This window comes from Homarus americanus, unplaced genomic scaffold (genome assembly GCF_018991925.1).
Source record: "Homarus americanus isolate GMGI-L3 unplaced genomic scaffold, GMGI_Hamer_2.0 scaffold55640, whole genome shotgun sequence".
NCBI lineage: Eukaryota > Metazoa > Arthropoda > Malacostraca > Decapoda > Nephropidae > Homarus > Homarus americanus.
Genome location: NW_024713650.1, coordinates 2496601 through 2516704, shown reverse-complemented (window position 1 = coordinate 2516704; position 20104 = coordinate 2496601). Strand labels below are relative to the sequence as shown.

Sequence of the window (20104 nt, the reverse complement as noted above, 5' to 3'; positions counted from 1 at the left end):
CTATTTTATCATAACCTAACTTAACCTAATTAAACGCTACTTGATCTAGTCTAACCTGTAATTAACTTAACCTAACCTTGGTGTTGGTGGTGGTGGTGTAGGTGTTGATGTAGGTGGTAGTGGTGCAGGTGGTGGTGGTAATGTAGGTAGTGGTGCAGGTGGTAGTGGTGCAGGTGGTGGTGGTAATGTAGGTAGTGGTGCAGGTAGTGGTGCAGGTGGTGGTGGTGACAGGTTCCCACGGCTATAACATCTGCTCCTTCATGACGTCTCTCTCTCTAACTACTTCTCTTCCTCTTTCTGATTCCTCTATCTCTTCCAAACCTCTCTCTCTTTTCCTTCTATCTCTCTCTCTTTTGCGACATCCCCATATTTATCTCTCTCCCTCTATTGCTCTTTCCGTTTCCATCCATTTCCTCTCTCTCTCTCTCTCTCTCTACACACCCACATTTCTGCTCCACAATCATCACATTTTTGCCTAGACGACCAAATTCTTCAAGGGAGTTCGGTGTCCTGAACCTTGGCAAACCTCCCACTGTTTACTCGTCAAGCTGGACCAAGGCGCGCCACGCAGCCAATCATTATCGATATTCTGGAGGTTAGTGGCCGTCGACCCGTAAATCTGAGGTTCTGATTGGCTCCCCGGGGACTAATTGCTTGTGATAGTGTGATGCTTCCCTCTGATGGGAGTAACCAACGCTGGAATGATCTGATAACAAGTTCAAACGCCATCTTTCGGTGATTTCAATTGAGATATAACTTGAATGAAAAACTGGTAATATTGGTAATACTAAATATATATATATCTAAGTTTGCTATGTATAAAAAAAAGCCTTTGTTCGTGTTTGGAGAAGGAAAAATAACGCGGGGTCTGGTTGGTGGGAGATGTCAACATTGGACAAGATAGGAGGAATCCAGGGGTGAGGTGGCAGCGTTCGTCAAGTCACCCAACTCAACAACGACTGCACGAACGCATTTTTACACCGCACCATCGCGGGAGTATCCATCATAACAAGACGGGTGATATTTGGTGAGGATATTTGGTTTATTTTTGGTGTTACAGTCAGTCAATTGCTAGATCTAAATTTTGCGTTACTAATTGAGAAAAATACAGGTAAGGATACTAGTTACAGGTAGTTACAGGTACAGATAAAGCTACTCACAAGCACTACTCAGGGTCAATATACATTATTATGTCACATCATCTTGTACACATAGAAAGTAAAGGATTATATTTACACACACACACACACACTCACTCACACGCACACACACACACACACACACATGCTCACACACACGTAGAAAGTAAAGGGACATATTTACACACAGAAAAACACACATACGCTCACATATGTAGGCCCCACCCCCAGTTTTAATAGGCCCCCTATTCTAATAGGCCCAAGATCCAATAGGTCCAAGTTTCAATAGGTCCCAGTCTTAATAGGCCCCAGTTCTAACAGGTCCCAGTTCTAATAGGTCCCAGTTCTAATAGGCCCCAGTCTTAATAGCCCAGTTTTAATAGGCCCCAATTCTAGTAGGCCCATGGTAGGCAATACTCAATTAGCAATACTCACAAAACCTCTCAATATACGGGCAGGAAAAATGGTGACATATTTACTTGGTGGCAACCCTCGCTTACCTGTGGAAGATAATACAAGAATACATTAATACAACATAATACAGTGATAGAATATGTCTTAAAGGAGAAGTTTTTGTACTGGAGGATTAGGTTCTCGTCCTTAAAGGGTTAAACCATCCATCCCCAGTTAAAACATCAACCTCGAGGAGTCAAACCATCATCCTTAAAGGGTCAAACCATCATCCTTAAAGGGTTAAACCACCATCCTAAGAGGGTTAAACCGTCATCCTTAAAGGGTTAAACCACCATCCTCGAGGAGTCAAACCATCATCCTTAAAGGGTTAAACCGTCATCCTTAAAGGGTTAAACCACCATCCTAAGAGGGTTAAACCGTCATCCTTAAAGGGTTAAACCACCATCCTCGAGGAGTCAAACCATCATCCTTAAAGGGTTAAACCGTCATCCTTAAAGGGTTAAACCACCATCCTAAGAGGGTTAAACCGTCATCCTTAAAGGGTTAAACCACCATCCTCAGAGGGCTAAACCATCATCCTTAAAGGGTTAAACCGTCTTCAACAGTTAAACCATCATCAACAGTTAAACCATCATCCTCAGGGTTAAACCACCTTTCTCACATGGCCAGATACGTGAGAAATCCACCGTACGAACGTCTGTCGTGAGTGAGGCCGCTGGTGTGATGCCTGGAGGGAGAGGTAACAGTTTAGTTGTGTAAGTGGCCTCTCTCACACACACACACACACACATCCTTACACAAGTCCACTATCTGACGTCATCGCTGAGAGACAAAGGTATCTGATGTCATCGCTGATACGTAAATCACTGACGTCACCATTGATATGTAACCACTGACGTCATCACTGATATGTAACCACTGACGTCATTATTGAGAAACACATGACGTCATCTTCAACAGAAATAACATCACCACTGAGAAATAAACAAGTGACGTCATCGCTTGAGAAATACAATTAACCAACACCATCTCTCAGAAGCAACCACTGAGAAACACAGAAGAGAACTCGTGAGAAATAATGAGAGATTGTTGACGGCCTTGTGGGAAATACTGTGACGTCATCGACACTAGCGATGGGAAACACCCGCTCACTCACGGTCAAATAATAATGGTTCTCATCGTTCACAGAGAAGTTACTGAGACACTGGTGAGACATTTTGGTTCAGTTTGAGACAATCATATTGTTATTACTGGTAGTAGTAGTAGTAGTAATAGTAGTAGTACTTAGAACTGAACATCACTGAGAGGGGGAGAGAGGGGGGGGCTTACAAATTAGAGAGGTCATTTAATTCCGGGTTCCATCATTAGAGGAGAATGGGAACCATGATATAATTTAGGTTACTGAACGGTCGGGGGGAGGGGTGGGTAGGGGTAGGGGGTGGTGGGTGAGGGGGTAGGGAGGGGGATGGTAGGGAGAGGGCAAGAGGAGAGGAAGGGGAGAGGGCAAGAGAGGAGAGGAAGGAGTAAAGAATAAAGAGATGAGAGAGAGAGACGATAGTGAAGAGAGAAGGAAGAGGAGGAGAAGGTAGATAGAATCCTGAGGAGAATGAGAGGGAAGGGAGGTAGATTTCATGAGAGGGAGGAGGGTAGACAGAGGGAGGAGGTAGATTATGAGAGGGGAGGGAGGTAGATTATGAGAGGGGAGGGGGGTATGGGGGGGTACTATAAGGAGGAGGGGTATAAGGAGGGGTAAGAGGGGAAGAGAACAGGGCAATGGGGAGGTAGGGAGGGGAGGGTATGGGGGAAGGGGAGGGAGCTTTGGGAGGTGTAGGGGAGGGGAGGTGGGGGTATAGGGGTGGGGGAGGTGGGGGGTAGGCAGGGGAGGGGGGGGAGGTGGGGGGCATTAGGGTGTGGGGGAGGTGGGGGTAGTAGGTAGGGAGGGGAGATGGTGGGTATAGGGTGGGGGAGGGGGGTAGGGTAGGGGGAGGTGGGGGGCTAGGGTGGGGGTAGTAGGGTAGGGAGGGGTATTAGGGTGGGGGAGGGAGGTGGGGGGTATTAGGGTGGGGGAGGTGGGGGGTATAAGTGGGGGAGGTGGGGGTATTAGGGTGGGGGAGGTGGAGGTGAGGGGTATTAGGGTGGGGGAGGGGGACCAATTCACGAAATAACGGATCGGTCTAATGACATTTTAATAGTGTCTACGTTTGTTTATTTACTTGTTTCGTCTGTTTTTGTCTAAGATGAAACAAATACAGTGGCAAAAACAACAATAATAATAACAATCATCACAACAGCAACAGCACGTACTTCCAGTGAGACAGACAGACAAAGGTCAACATTTACTCGCGCTGTTATGGCATAATTGGTAATGTATTTGGGTTCAGTTGCCAGCTGCTAATAATAGTTCCTTTATTTCCGGGAGGGTTGAACGATAAATAGACAGACAGGTGTGTTTACTAGAATCAGCTGGAGGAAATAAAGATGGCGGCTTTGTTTACTAGAATCAGCTGGGAGGAAATAAAGATGGCGGGTTTGTTTACTAGAATCAGCTGGAGGAAATAAAGATGGCGGGTTTGTTTACTAGAATCAGCTGGAGGAATAAAGATGGCGGGTTTGTTTACTAGAATCAGCTGGGAGGAAATAAAGATGGCGGGTTTGTTTACTAGAATCAGCTGGAGGAAATAAAGATGGCGGCTTTGTTTACTAGAATCAGCTGGGAGGAAATAAAGATGGCGGGTTTGTTTACTAGAATCAGCTGGAGGAAATAAAGATGGCGGGTTTGTTTACTAGAATCAGCTGGAGGAATAAAGATGGCGGGTTTGTTTACTAGAATCAGCTGGGAGGAATAAAGATGGCGGGTTTGTTTACTAGAATCAGCTGGAGGAAATAAAGATGGCGGGTTTGTTTCTAGAATCAGCTGGAGGAAATAAAGATGGCGGCTTTGTTTACGTAAAATCAGCTGACATTCACGAGTTCCTGAAACACAAATGGACGACCGTACAAGACGAAGATAAGACTTGAGGGCACCATTTGCTTTAGGTTGGTTACCCCTGCGTGTCACTCACCACCACTACCACCATCCCCACCACCACTACCACCATCACCACCAGTCACTTAGAAAACGAGAGCTGTGCCTTGATGTGAAGTAGAGGTCGACGTCCTGCTGCTGCTCCTCAAACACACACACACACACACACACACACTGTACATCTCTATCTATCTAAACTATTCCATGTATCGCAACCAACAAAGACCTTGAAGAAGCTCCAGACACATTAGTATAACGTGTGTGTGTGTGTGTGTGTGTGTGTGTGTGGGGGGTAGCGGAAGACGTCGATTATATTCTGTTATTGCTCTCACTCTGGTATGCCGGGGGTCAAGCCTGGGGTCACCTGAGAGACGGACGGATAGGTATCAAGGTAGCATTGAAATTACTTAACCAAGGCGTCCATATTAGTCAACAAAGGTGTTTAATTACTGAGAGACCACGTGTGTAGGGTCAGGTGTATAGTAATGATGGTAAATAACAGTCGAAGAGAGGGAAGAGAAGAGGGAGGGGGAAGGACGAGGAGAGGAGTCTAAAGTGAGAAAAGGGGAAGGAGTAAGGAAGAAGAGGTGAAGGGGGGGTTAGGGAAGGGTAGGTAGGGAGATGGGGAGGGTAAGGGGGATGATATAGTGCAGGTTCACTACTTGGTCACACACAGGCCAGATTCTCCCTCCCCTACCAACACGCTAAGGTGCACACGTAATGCTCACTCAGGGGACCTCTTTGTTGACTGAACGTGACAACATTATGCTCACTTCAGGGTCGCTATCCTTGACGGAGCGTAAAAGTATTATAAAGGCCCCCCCACACAGTCTTGTATTGTCTCATAATACTCGCTCCGGGGCACCTCTTGTTGACCGATCGTGACATTATGCTCATTCCGGGGGCCGTGACTCTTTTATACTAGGACATTATGCTCACCCCAGGGCCAGGTACCCGTGAGTGAGCATAACACCATCATCTTGAGCAGTGGTGGATGAGTTCAGGGTTACATCACCACAATAGAGGCGTGTGTTTAGAGAGGCAGAGTGGCTGGGGGTAGACAGCTGATCAATCCAATCCTTTATAATCTGGAAGGAACTTGATTCTTCTCTCTTCACGACACACAAACACACGCACACTCATACATACATACATACACACACACATACATACATACATACATATACACAAGACAAAGGCGTGGTGGTGGGGGACGTAGAAGGCGTGTGGGCGTGCGGGCGTGACCAGACCTTGAACTGACCCAATACATAACATGATACAGACGGACTCATTCGATACTTCCTCGTGTTATACGGTACAGGGAGAGAGAGAGAGAGAGAGAGAGAGAGAGAGAGAGAGAGAGAGAGAAGGGAAATGGAAGGAGGAAAACAGGAAAGGAATAATTGAGAAACACACACACACACACACACACACACACACACACACACACACACACACACACACACACACACACACACACACACACACACACACACACACACACACACACAGTTATAATCACATTCCCAGTTCTTCACTCAAAAAAAAAGTTGTGTTTGACGAGATTTTAAAGTGGGCACAGCAACGAGTCTTAAGAGAGGGGTGAGTGGGGGTACAAGCTGGTGGGAGGGTGGAAGGGGGTGAGGAAGGAAGGGGTGAGGAGAGGGGTGAGAAAGGGGAGTGGTGTTAGAGGTAGTACTGGGTATAGGCTGGTGGTCGGGGTCGTGGGGAAGGTGACAAAGGGGGGTGTTAGGGGTAGTACTGGGCATAGGCTGGTGGTCGGGGTCGGGGGAAGGGGTGACAAAGGGGGGAGGTGTTAGGGGTAGTACTGGGTATAGGCTGGTGGTCGGGGTCGTGGGGAAGGGGTGACAAAGGGGAGGTGTTAGGGGGTAGTACTGGGTATAGGCTGGTGATCGGGGTCGTGGGGGGGGGGAGCATGAACCGTTATAGGCAGATGGTGACCTTATATAACAGTTATAGGCAGTAACCTATAACCCGTGGCTATGTTATATTATATTCTTAAGGTATAACTGGTATAATTTCTCTGGGTATAATATAAACACCAGAGTAATGAACCCAGGACACATCTGTAGGGCATTTTCCATCGTAGTTTCGTGGTTTAGGAAGTAAATATAATGTTTTTTGTATTATTCTGTAGCTGTAGTGAAGATCCCTTGATGTTGGTGTTTACAGACCCGCGGTCAGTGTACAGGGTGTTTATAAAGTCCCTTGATGTTTGGTGTTATAAAAATAGCCCTAAACTGAGTCATAAATTTCCAGGGAAGCAAAAATTTCAGTTCAGCCGTAAAGTTGGAGCCATGCAAAGTCGGCTGAGACATAAAAAAGCCGAGTGAGCCATCAAGGGGTGTGAGTGAGCAATAAGAGATGCCTATGTTACTAAGTTGTCCGTTATATACATACATACATACATACATACATACATACATAGAAGCATATGCACCCTCATACAGGATAGGTTCATACAGACATCACTATGAACGTCTTCTTTACACACACACACACACACACACACACACACACACAGGCAGGATGGTGTCGGAGAGAAAAATCCTTCATCCTCATTAAAATTGTAACTGGAGAGATCTTAAGGAGTATGATGGAGGAGGAGGAGGAGGAGGAGGAGGAGGAGAGGGAGGAGGGGTGATTCAGCCACCTCTCCTCTCTTGTTTCTCATTACTACACCTCAACTCGGGGGGGTGGAGAAAGAGGAGGAGAGATGATGGTGAGGAAAGAGGAGTGGGGGGGAGGTGTGTGAGGAAAGAGAGGTAACGGAATAGGACAGGTGAGGAAATGAGAAAAGACAAGGTGTGGGGAGAGGGTAAAGGGGGTGGGGGGGGGGTAAGAGGAGTTAGGAAAGATGGGGGTAGATAGGTGGGGGGGGGAACTTATCCAAGACCAGAACCACGTCCCCCTCCCCCCTTCTAAACACCTGAAGTTGAGGGTGGGGAGAAGAGAGGAAGAGAATGAGGGAAGGTAGGGAAGAGAAGAAGGGAGGAGGAGAAGAGGGTAGGGAGGAAAATAAGAGAGGAGGAGGAGGAGGAGGGAGGGACTTTTCCTCAACTAAAGTAATCCAGACGCCTCCCACCCCTCCAGGCACTGTGTGTGTGTGGCACCCCCCTCAGGCAGTGCCGCCGGGAGTGCCACACCAACAACAACACCAGCAATAAGTAGGAGTTTCACCACGACACAAGCTCCTGGGTTCCTCGGGTGGTAGTAGTAGTAGTAGTAGTAGTAGTAGTAGTAGTAGTAGTAGTAGTTAGATAATCATTATAAAGGTCTAATACAGTACACCCAGGACACAACTAGGTCACACCACTCACCACCAGGTAGGAAACGAGAGAGAGAGAGAGAGAGAGAGAGAGAGAGAGAGAGACCTAAGTCGTAAGATAATTTTTCCCTGGTAAATAATGTCAAAGGCTTAAGTAAACACCGTAGAGGTTAACTTAAGATAAAACCACACAATTACTTAACAATTTCCCATCAAATTCTCACATACGTCAAAAATAAACAAAAGATTCTCACTTATAATAATTAGTGTTAAGTGAACGTATCTACTTAAATAAAAGTAACTTAGTATAGTATTGATATTATTATTGCGCTTTAGTCGGATCATCTGAAGATTAAACACCCCCAGCTTATTTTACCTGATAATTAAAACCACCTTTATGTTACCTATAGGGGGGGTGTCAGCTAGAAACCCTGGGGAACTCCTGACATCTACACAACCTGCTGACATCTTAGTTGGGTGCTAATATCTTAAGTTATTCCTGATATCTAGGTGTTACTGCTGACTTTAAGGAACTACTGACACCCAGAAGTCAGCAGGGGCATCAGCAGGAACCAGGGGAAGGGGGTGGGGGGGGGGGTGACGTGGGTGTAGTATATGGCCAAGGGTGATGGTGAAAGCAAACAACCTTGGGGAACACCAGAGACAGACCTCCTCCTCTTGTGGTGGCCAAAACCTCTTACACTGTATTATTGTATATGGTACTGTATTGACTTAAATTAATTGTGGTGTTATTGTATTTGTGTTGTTGTTCGTATGAGTATTATATTATTCATGTTGTTGTTTTGTTATTTTTTGTTGTTATTATTGTTGTTCTTAGTAGTGGTAGTAGTAGTAGTATTTCATTATTATTATTATTATTATTATTACTGCTGTGGTTGTTATTGTTATTTTTATGTTGTTGTTATTATTATTAGAAGTAGTAGTAGTATTTCATTGTTATCATTGTTATTTTGTTATTACTATTATTGTCGTATTATCGTTATTACTTTTAGTCGAAAGTTAGCTCCAATAAAACACTCAGGTGCGTCACTACTTCTCAAAGGATTAAACTTAACCAAAATTGCTCCTCAGGTGTTGATTAAAAACCACTTCCTCTTACCTCACCTTGGCTCAGAGTCTTGCTTCATTTATATTATTCTTCAAAACTCTTTAAAAATCTCCCTTATCCCTTAAAACTCCCCCTTAAAACCCCTTTACTACCTCCCTTACCCTTTAAAATCCCTTATCCCCCCCTTATACTTTAAATCTCCCTTTGAATGACTTTACCAGTTTATATATATTCACAAAGGTTCGTAAAAGGAAACGAGAGAACTTACGAACGAGAGAGAGAACTGACGAACGAGAGAGAGAACTGACGAACGAGAGAGAACTTACGAACGAGAGAGAGAACTTACGAACGAGAGATAGAACTGACGAACGAGAGAGAACTTACGAACGAGAGAGAGAACTTACTTACGAGAGAGAGAACTGACAAACGAGAGAGAACTTACGAACGAGAGAGAGAGAACTTACTTACGAGAGAGAAAGAACTTACGAACGAGAGATAAGTCATAGTTTAAGCGAGACAATAAGATAAATTCACAAATCACCACTTAAGTGAAAATAACAAGATAGGAAATTATGAGAATCCAATTTTTTTCATACCATAGACTAAAAATACCTCGTCATCATTCTCCAATCACCTGGGAAAAAATAAATACTTTCAAGGAGGCAAAAATACAAAATATAAATACTTTCTCGAGTAAATTATTAAACAGACGTATTTGGATCGTAAGAATATCACACCCAGAGAGAGAGAGAGAGAGAGAGAGAGAGAGAGACTATCCTTATATTATTTGGGATTATTCTGGCAGTGTCCCAAGATGTTACTTCCCTTTAAGGAAGTTATGATTCCACACCCCCACACCACACCCCACCACACACCCACACCCCACCCCACCCACACCCCATCACACCCACACCCCACCCCACCCCACCAAACCCCGCACCACTACCCCACACCCCCACAGTAGTAGTAGTGATGGTTCTATACCCCCACAATGACAGTCAGTTCCTCCACAGAGACAGACAGTCAGTCAGTTAGCTCCCAGAGACAGTTACTTCCCCCACAGTAACAGTTAGGGTCCTACAGTCAAGGCTATTTACCCCCACCATCTCCACCCCCAACGTTCCGTCACCCTATCATTCATTATCTAACCCTGATAAGAACTCACAACATATATATAATATTTATTTTTGCGTCTCCATGGAAATGCACGTAAAAGATTTTGTAAATATGTTGAAATTGTTTATATATTTCTTGGAGAGAATGTGTGTGTGTGTGTGTGTGTGTGTGTGTGTGTGTGTGTGTGTGTGTGTGTGTCACTACGTAATATCATTCAAATACTAACATAATGATGCAACATAATTAAACACCAATAAATATGTGATAATTATCTTTGTTTCTTATCTTAAGTTTATCTGATAGATAGTAAAATATCTTTATTGACATCCATCAGCTGAGCGGGTAAAGTCTTTGTTACATCACATCAGCTGATCGATCGTCATGTTTACATCACATCAGCTGATCGATCGTCATGTTTACATCACATCAGCTGATCGATCGTCATGTTTACATCACATCAGCTGATCGATCGTCATGTTTACATCACATCAGCTGATCGATCGTCATGTTTACATCACATCAGCTGATCGATCGTCATGTTTACATCACATCAGCTGATCGACGACAAAGCTATACGTAACTATTAATAAAAACTAAAAATACTCAACTCTTTTAATTACTGAATATATAAAGAGATGAGAGAGACGTATAATGACTGGGAGGTTATGGTGTTTACATTGTGTCATCATTGTCATTATTATCATTACTGGCAGGAACAAATCCCCAACAAATCAGAGCTTTATAAAAATACTCAATACCCGAACGTAATTTATTTTCTGTTCTTTCGTAATACGTGATTTCATATCTTGTTACGATCTTTGGATCACGTGAAGATTAGACACTAGCTTATTTTACGTGAAGATTAGACACCCTAATACACTATGAATTCAGCTAGGGTGTCTAATCTCCAGGTGATATAAGCTAGGGTGTCTAATCTTCAGGTGATATAAGCTAGGGTGTCTAATCTTCAGGTGCTCCCCTTCTTCTGACAGCTAAGATATATACATATTTCAACAATGTCTGATCACCAGGAAATTCTTTGATATTAAGAAATTCTTCATAACGGAGAACACCTGTTGTGGAGAGATGCAACTGTCCTCACGCGAATGAGAAAAAATATGACGGTATTTCTAAATATTTTCCCAATCTAGCGTTGCGTTCTAAGTTTATTTTGTCTACGATTATATTTTAAATACTAGAGAATCGATTATATGTTGTGGTTTAGGCAATTGATATCTGTGGTCTAGGTGTATGACAGACAACAGGGGATTAGTTTAGTTTTCCCGCCAGGAGGGAGGGCGACAGATGCGGGCTGGGGTGTGTGAGTCGAGGTCAATACTCCCTCCGCCAGCAGCTGTTCCAAGGGCACACACTCTTCCCCACACCAACACACTCTTTTAAAGAACTATCTTATGAATACATGTATACAAAAACACATAAGTATACATTCATCATACATGTATATATATTAATACATATATACATACAAATCTAAATTATATACCGTGTTTTATGCGCATCAGAATAAGTCAACTTTAATACGACTAAAATTCCATCATGATTATATATATATACTTCTTAATCCCTATGTATTAATATCATGTACACATAAACACACACTAATATAAAATACATATTGTTTAACACGAAATGTATTTTATATAGACAACTAATACAATATAGTTATGAAAATTAATATGATGGCAACACATTATTTTATACATATGCCCAAATTACCCATAAACTTGAATACACTGGACTAATACACATATATTGTATCTATATTAACAATACAAGATATGAGATATTTAAGTCATATAGTATATTAGTAAGATTTATATCAGGAAATATGTAGCGTTATGAGAACTCACCGGCCGACAACACTGTCCCTAACCACCAGGTCCTTTTTTCCCCCTCTTATTTTTTCTCCACAGCTGCTCAAAATGGTTAATGCCTACCAACTAACCTTCAATTACGGCCTTATTTTATGTAAATAGCCGACCCTTAAAGATGTTTTCTGTATGTAAATAATTCGCTCGTTTACACAGACGCTCCCTCGGTATTTCCCGCCAAACACACACACACATACACACATGTTGCTTTAATGACGATGCTCTTTTGTTTGTACAGAATCTTAACGCTGAATAAATTACCAGCGAATTTTTGTTTTACAGTCGACACCAAGTGGCTCTGGCTAATTCCCTACCAAATAATATAATACATACACATTAAATTCTTGAGACTAATATGGTGTTAAAATAATGTATTCAGTTAAGGCAGCTTTTTTGTTATAATTTCTGGGTATCCCTTTTTTAATATTCCACTTTAAACCAGCCAGACAGATGCGTTTTTACACCCAAGCCATTAAGATACATTCCTCCTCTCCAGCTACGAGAAGAAGAAAAAAACCTTAACGTATGAACCTTTTTGAGAGTAGAGCCGCTGAAATCATTAACACGAAATATTTCCACACTCATGCCAGTAGCCTTGACCTTCACAGTATAATCATTTATTCACACAGGCAATACTATATTATCTTTCTGATTTTACGAAATACCACGATGATGATGGCAGTGGTTTGGGGGTACGCGTCTTGATATTCTTTTGTTTCTTGTTTATTTTTCATGTTTTCAGAAGGAGGAGGAGTTACCCCCATGTGAACTGGCGCTAGACGAGAAAAATATTATTGGAGCCAACAGACGTCACTTCCGTCTGGGCCCCGTCTGGCTTAATAATTAAAGTGTGTTTTTAGGAATTACGCTCCCACGCGTTATTGCATTGCCACTCGTTACTGCAATCCCGCTCGAGGGTCTGTATTGCGGTTCTTTGTTGCGTTGTTATTTATTATAATCCAATATGTTAGTTAATGAAGTTAGTTATTGCGCCTAACTAATTTATTAAATATCCACCAATATTTCAATCACGGTTATTTAACTTCAATCGTTTATTACAAATCGCTCGTTATTGCAAGTCCACTGGCTATTGCAATCACGGACGTTATTACACAGCCGTCTGTTACGGAAATGCCATCAGTTGCTGTAATTATGATAGTTATTACACACCCACTGGTTATTGCAATTACGTTATTGAGGCGAGGCGAGGTGGGTGATGGTCACTTATGCCTTTCACTCTTCCCTTGAACCATCCTCCCTTGTGCCCTCTCTCTCTCCCTGTTCCTCCCTCCCTCCCTCCCTCCTTATCTTATTTTATTCCTCCCTTGCTCCTCTCTCCCTCCCTCCTTGTTCCCTCTCCCTACCCTGTTTTCTCCCTCCCTCCTTACCCTATTCTCTTCCTACCTTGTTCCCTCTCCCTACCTTGTCTTCTCCCTCCCTCCCTTGTACCCCCCCTGTCTTGTTCCTCCCTCCCTTCTTACCTTATTCTCTTCCTCTCCTCTCCCTCCTTTGTTCCCTCCTTCCTACCTCCCTTGTTCCCTTCTTCCCTCCTTACCTTGTTCTCCTCTCCCTCTTCCTTCCCTCTCTCTATTTTCTTTCTCCACTTTGTCTCCCTTCTTCTGTCTCTCGTCTCTTCCCCTTTCTATTGTCCTTCCCTCCCTCATTCTCTCCATTTCCCTTCCATCCCCTTTCCTCTCTCCCTCTCTTTACCCTCCCTTATCTCTCTCCCTTTGTTCTTCATCTTCTCTCCTCCCCCCACTTGTCTCCTCTCTCCCTCCATTCTCTTTTCTCCTTCTTCCTCCTTTTCTTCTCTTTATTCTTTAATTCTGTGTTTTACTTGGTACTCCGTGAACATATGTAGGTAAGGTAGAGTCTCACTGCAATTTCTACTCCATTTACGAGAAAAATTAAACAGCAGCATTCGACCATTTACGAGACAAATTAAACGTAAAAGCATTCGACCATTTAAGATCACCTGAAGATTAGCCCCCTAGTTTAATTTACCTTTAACATTAACCACCCTAACCTGATGGTACCCTATCCTAACCTAACCAAAACCCTCAGGTAACAAGTGAAAATTATGGGGTAAATTTGAAAAAAAAATATAAATAAATAAATAATTAATACTCAATGACCGCTGACCTTAATTTATAACCTTGATCTATAATACACGTCTGGTTCTTGTTTGTGATAATAGTGTAGTGATGATACACACACGAGAGGGGGGGGAAGTTCTATCCAATTATCTCCAATAGTTCAAAAGTTACGATGGGGGGGGGAGGGGAGGGGAGGAGGGAGGGGAGGAGGGGAGGATAAAAACAAACACTATCCACTTCACCTTTGACCTATCATTACGACCTTGGCCAACAACGAGACATAATTCTGACCTTGAAATTCCTCGAGTGATGTTCTACACCTGGGCCAAGTTTCACGACTTTATCTTCGTTTGGTTTAAAAGTTACGGAAAGACGAAATGAAAAGAAATTTGGCTCAGTATTTGACCTTCATCTCTGTGTTGGTTTGATGTTTATGTTGAGTAGTGTTAGTGGGTGTGGTGGGTGGGGTGAGGCGGGTGGTGGGTTGACGGATTGCCAGACGGAAGGATAAAGTAAAGTGCCTTCAAGTTCATTCTAATTAATACGTGATTGGTGTAAGCTATTGACGGAAAGGAGTACAGGTTGGGTAGGACTTGTGTGGTGGTGAATGTGGTTGGTGCAGGACGGTGGCAGACAGGCAGGTAGGACAAGGCAAGAGAGAGAGAGAGAGGGGGGGGAGGGAGAGGTCGGGGTAGGTAGGCATGTAGGCAGGACGGAGCAGGACGGGCAGGCCAGCAGAGGGAGGGCACCACGTCAGGGTCAGCAGGCCAGGCCGAACCGTCACTACCCAAAATACCCCAGCCAGCCAGCCCCGTCACCGACCTTCAACTCGCTGACTCTTGCATTCCTGCCCCGTCACACAATCTTGTCCTGTTACGTCTCCCCCGTCACGCCTGTCTCGTCATATTGTCCCATCACGTCTCCCCCGTCACGCCTGTCTCGTCATATCGTCCCGTCACACCTCTCCCACAATGCTCTTCTGTCACGCCAAATCCATCACATTGTTCTGTCACGCTTGCTCCATAATGCTGCTGTCATGCCGAATCCGTCACACCCGTCATGCCTGTCACATCATGCCTCTCCCGTCACAACTCTTTCTGTATAACCTAACCTAACCAACTCCTAACCTAACTTAACCAACTCATAACCTAACTTAACCAACTCCTAACCTAACCTACTCCTAACGTAACCTAACCAACTCCTAACCTAACCTAACCTAACCAACTCCTAACCTAACCTAACCGAACCCAAATCCACAAAATCGGGTACAAAATATTACAGCGTCTAGTTCCGGGTGAGGATTCCAAGATTAGTTTGATTTCAGGAGTTATTCACATTCACTCAATTCCAATCATTATGTAGATGAAGAAGACTATTTCCCACATATTTCCTACATATTTCCCACATATTTCCTACATACCGGATCCTGGGGTACAAAAACACACACATATATTATTAAATTTTTCTCTCTGTAGGTAATGTGGGAGGAGGGGGAGGGGGAAGGGGGTAGGAGGGGGGTGGGGGGAAGGGGGAGGGGAGAGGTTCTTGCCGAGTGTTCATTTTTCGAGAGGCCAAAATATTCCCTAAATTACTTTATCTAATTCCTTTCTTGTTTGGGTAATGATAACGATGATGAAAATAATGATGATGATAATGACGACGATGATAAATAGGCCTACCTCTCTAGGCCTACCTCTGACTTCTTATCTCCTAAAGTCAAATTCCACCTTATTGACAATCTCTTCTTCAACAAAACAGAGTCACATTAACACCACAATAACAGACCTGACACAACACATCGAGGAGATAGTCCCCAGTTGACGCGTGTCCGTGTTTGTTTACTCACAAAAAACAGCTGATCGCGCACACCTCCTCCTGCATAATGGAAGAGGGAGGTGGTGGTGGTGGTGGTGAAGAGGGAGGTGGTGGTGGTGGTGAAGAGGGAGGTGGTGGTGGTGGTGAAGAGGGAGGTGGTGGTGGTGGTGAAGAGGGAGGTGGTGGCGGTGGTGAAGAGGGAGGTGGTGGTGGTGGTGTAGATGGGGTTACAGGTGGTGGTGATGATGATAGTGGTGGTGATAAGAAGTGGTCTAACTTATCTACCATATACACAGTGAATAGCAGACATTATCACACCTGAGCAACTACCCCCCTCCTACCCACCTCCCCGCCCTACCCCTCCTGTCCCCCAACCCACTCCCCTACCCGTGTCTCTACCCCCTGCCCCCCCTTTTTAACCCCCCTCTCTACCCCTGGACGTGCATATGAGTGCGTGTAGGAGAAGGGGAGACGTAGGGGAGGGGAGAGGTAGGGGAGGGGAGAGGTAGGGGAGGGGAGTGGCAGAGGGGGGAGGGGGGTGAACAGTGGTATTTCAAGGTTAGTCTTTCTTACCATGCCATCAAGGTAACGCCACTGTTATTGTTTAGCCTACGACCTCTGCCAACACGTATGTATGTATGTATGTATGTATGTATGTATGTATGTATGTATGTATGTATGTATGTGATGTATAAATGAATGTGTACGCATATATATATATGTATGTATGTATGTATGTATGTATCTGTCTATGTGTGTGATGTGTGAATGAGTGTTTGTGTTTTGTGTGTATGAATTTGTGTATTAGAGAGAGAGAAACTAAAGTACAGACAGAGAGAGAGACAGAGAGACAGACAGACAGAGAGACAGACAGACAGTACTTACACACACAGCAGCCTGCTCTTCGCCCCCACACAAGCGAACACAACTAACCTGTAAACACAATACACCTTAATTAGACTCCCATACACCTCAGCATTAAACATAATTCTCTAATATAATCCGTGTAATTGGTCGAAGGTTAGGTTGGGTTACATTAAATTTAAGTCAGATTAGATTAAAGTAAGTTGGGTTAGGTTAAGTTACGTTATCGTTTGGTTAGATTAGGTTAGATCAAGTTACGTTATCATTAGGTTAGGTTATCACAAGGGTGTTAAGTCTTCAGGTAATCATCCTCTTAGACACCTGATGATCACTGGCACACGTATACTGCGTCATCACCGTCTCTATCACAGGGACAACACTGTCTTGCATATAAATAGAGGTACAGCTGATGGTACACTGAGAGGTACAGCTGATGGTACACTGAGAGGTACAGCTGATGGTACAGTGAGAGGTACAGCTGATGGTACACTGAGAGGTACAGCTGATGGTACACTGAGAGGTACAGCTGATGGTACACTGAGAGGTACAGCTGATGGTACAGTGAGAGGTACAGCTGATGGTACAGTGAGAGGTACAGCTGGTACAGCAGTGAGGGAGAGAGGTGAAGCATAACACAGTGTATCATATGTCAACACAACTTGGGCACACACACACACACACACTAACAGTAGCTCAATACACCTGTTAGGTCATTCAGTACCTGTTTTATATTGTTGTTGTTGTCGTCACTACCCTACCCCCCCCCCCCCGAGAGCTGGCTACTGTCCGGCTAGTACTGGCACCACGCGAACAGTGCCCACCCCACCCTTGTGACCTTGAGGCTGGACAGGTAGACGATTCCAGTTATTGACGTAAATCTGAGACAGGTGTGTGTGTGTGTGTGTGTGTGTGTCACTGTTACCACACACATACATGCACCCTCAAGTCATCTTCTGCGGTCACTGCTATAAGTTGGACATTAAGTGTGTGGTAACAGTGACACACACACACACACGCACACACACACACACAGTACTATATACATTAAGTCTCTCTCTCCAAACTAAAGATTAATAAACGCATTAAGACTCACACAAGTACTCTTATAGACTCACACATCAATACCTCGTCCTCTTAATTGGACAGGTGAGAATACATCTACCTGACACACTAGTTAATGAGATAAAAGGGGATGGTAAAGATGGCGGCCAAATTGCACCGTGACTGTACCTTAACTACGAGTCCAAACACTTATGTCTGTCGGTGCTCGGTACTAGTGAGCTGGGTACTAGTGTGGTAGGTAGACAGGGTACTAGTGTGGTAGGTAGACAGGTAACTAGTGTGGTAGGTAGACAGGTAACTAGTGTGGTAGGTAGAGAGGCCAGGTATTGCGTGAGGGTGGCAGCTGGGTCGTGAATACCTGGGGCCCTCCGTCATCACCTCCCCAGGCCGACCACGAGACCGGATTCGCAAAAATTATCGCACGTTAAAATAATCCTCGTAAATGCCATGGTAAATACCTTATCTATAATCCCTTGCATATTTTCAGTCCATAAATTATCGTAAGTTCAATAATTCTCGTAAATATTAAGATAAGGGATTTGTACTTACGATCGTTTGGTTTTCAGAGTCACAAAATATCGTAGTGAAATGAGAACGTAACTATACCTCTGACAACCATCTTATCGATTCTTAAAGGTTCCTATGTATAAAATTTCTCGTAAATAATGTCGTAAGAATATTAATTAATACAAAGATGGCAGTTCAAAATGGCGGCTATACTACATCATGACTATAGATTCGAACTCAAATATTAGGGGCAAGTTTTTAATCCTTTGAGTACTATAATTTGACCCCTTCAGTACGATAACTTAACCCTTTGAGTACGATAGCTTAACCCTTTGAGTACGATAGCTTAACCCTTTGAGTACGATAACTTAACCCTTTGAATACGATAACCAATAAGAGATCTATTGTTCACTAATATATACCAGAGAAAGTTTCATGTTAAGGTAGAGTCTCAACGCAATAGTGACGCCATTGAGGCCACCATCTTGTTTTTTTGTTTTCGGTCTTCAGTGAGTCAGTCAAGAAGCTGTATCATAGAGCCATTTATGGGTGAATTTATCTTACGAACCTTTGAGAATAAGAGGGTCAACTCCGAGCAGGTCCTGGATACCTTCTGTCTGTCTGTCTGTCTGTCGCTAATATTACTCAGTTCTTCTTCTCTCTCTCTATTCTTCTTATACCTCCCTTCCTTCTTCCTCGCCCCTCCTCTCTTCCTTCCTTCCAGACAAAGAGACACACACACTAAACAGAAGTAGAGACAGAAGGACACACACACTAAACAGAAGCAGAGACAGAAGGACACACACACTAAACAGAAGCAGAGACAGAAGGACACACACACTAAACAGAAGTAGAGACAGAAGGACACACACACTAAACAGAAGTAGAGACAGAAGGACACACACACTAAACAGAAGTAGAGACAGAAGGACAGACAAACACACACACTTTCACTACCCACACGCGCGTGAGAACTCGATAAGTGTACACCATTAATATAGGGCGTCACCGTCACACTGATAGCCCGTCACGCCATGACTCTACTCAAGCCTGCGTCAGCTAGCTCCATGTGCGTCGATCCTGATATACTGATTGATTGATGATGATAATAATAATAGTAATAATAACCATCTATTATTAGTAGTAGTAGTATTAGTAGTAGAAATAGTAAGAGCAATATCATTAGTATCTTTTAAGAGCACAGCGAGAGTGTTGAACAAATACAAACATCACACACCCATGTTCCAAAACTATTACCACCACCCCAAGTAGTCCACAAAAAACGCGGCAGTTCCAACACTGGTCTTTTCTCCGTTACTGAAGAGTTAAGTCATCTATAAACTATTTATCCAGCTCAAACACCACCCACTGTATCAGGTATGGGCGCGACCACACAGTTTGTAGGTTAAATCAACAATAACTTCTTTGGCATTGGAAAAAATAAATAAAATGTCGTAGTTTATGATTTAAAAGTTATTTACTTTAGACTTTTATATCGTTTGGGCGGGAAGGACCAATTTCTAGGTTAAATAATGACTTGTGGTTTTATTTAATTTATTTTTAATGTTTTCAGAGTAATATTTGTCCAATGACGCGAGTGTTGCCTTGATGAAGTATTTACTCGTACTAAATACTTGTTCGTTCAGGCTTTGTATATAAATGATTTGGGGGGGGGGGGGTAAGATGGCCGACTGTCTTTTGTTTCGTATTAATTCTATCTTGGGAAATATATACAGTACTTTATTATTATTACTATTATTATCAGTAGTATTATTAGTAGTAGGTTAGATTAAGTTAGGTTAGGATAGCTTAGATT

The 20104-nt window shown here is 43.4% G+C and overlaps 1 protein-coding gene across 2 annotated transcripts in view; it reads right to left on the bottom strand.

Moving 5' to 3' along the window:
* Positions 1 to 20104, bottom strand: part of LOC121873317 (serine/arginine repetitive matrix protein 1-like) — a 57751-nt gene that overhangs the window by 29136 nt on the left and 8511 nt on the right. The window lies entirely within an intron of this gene.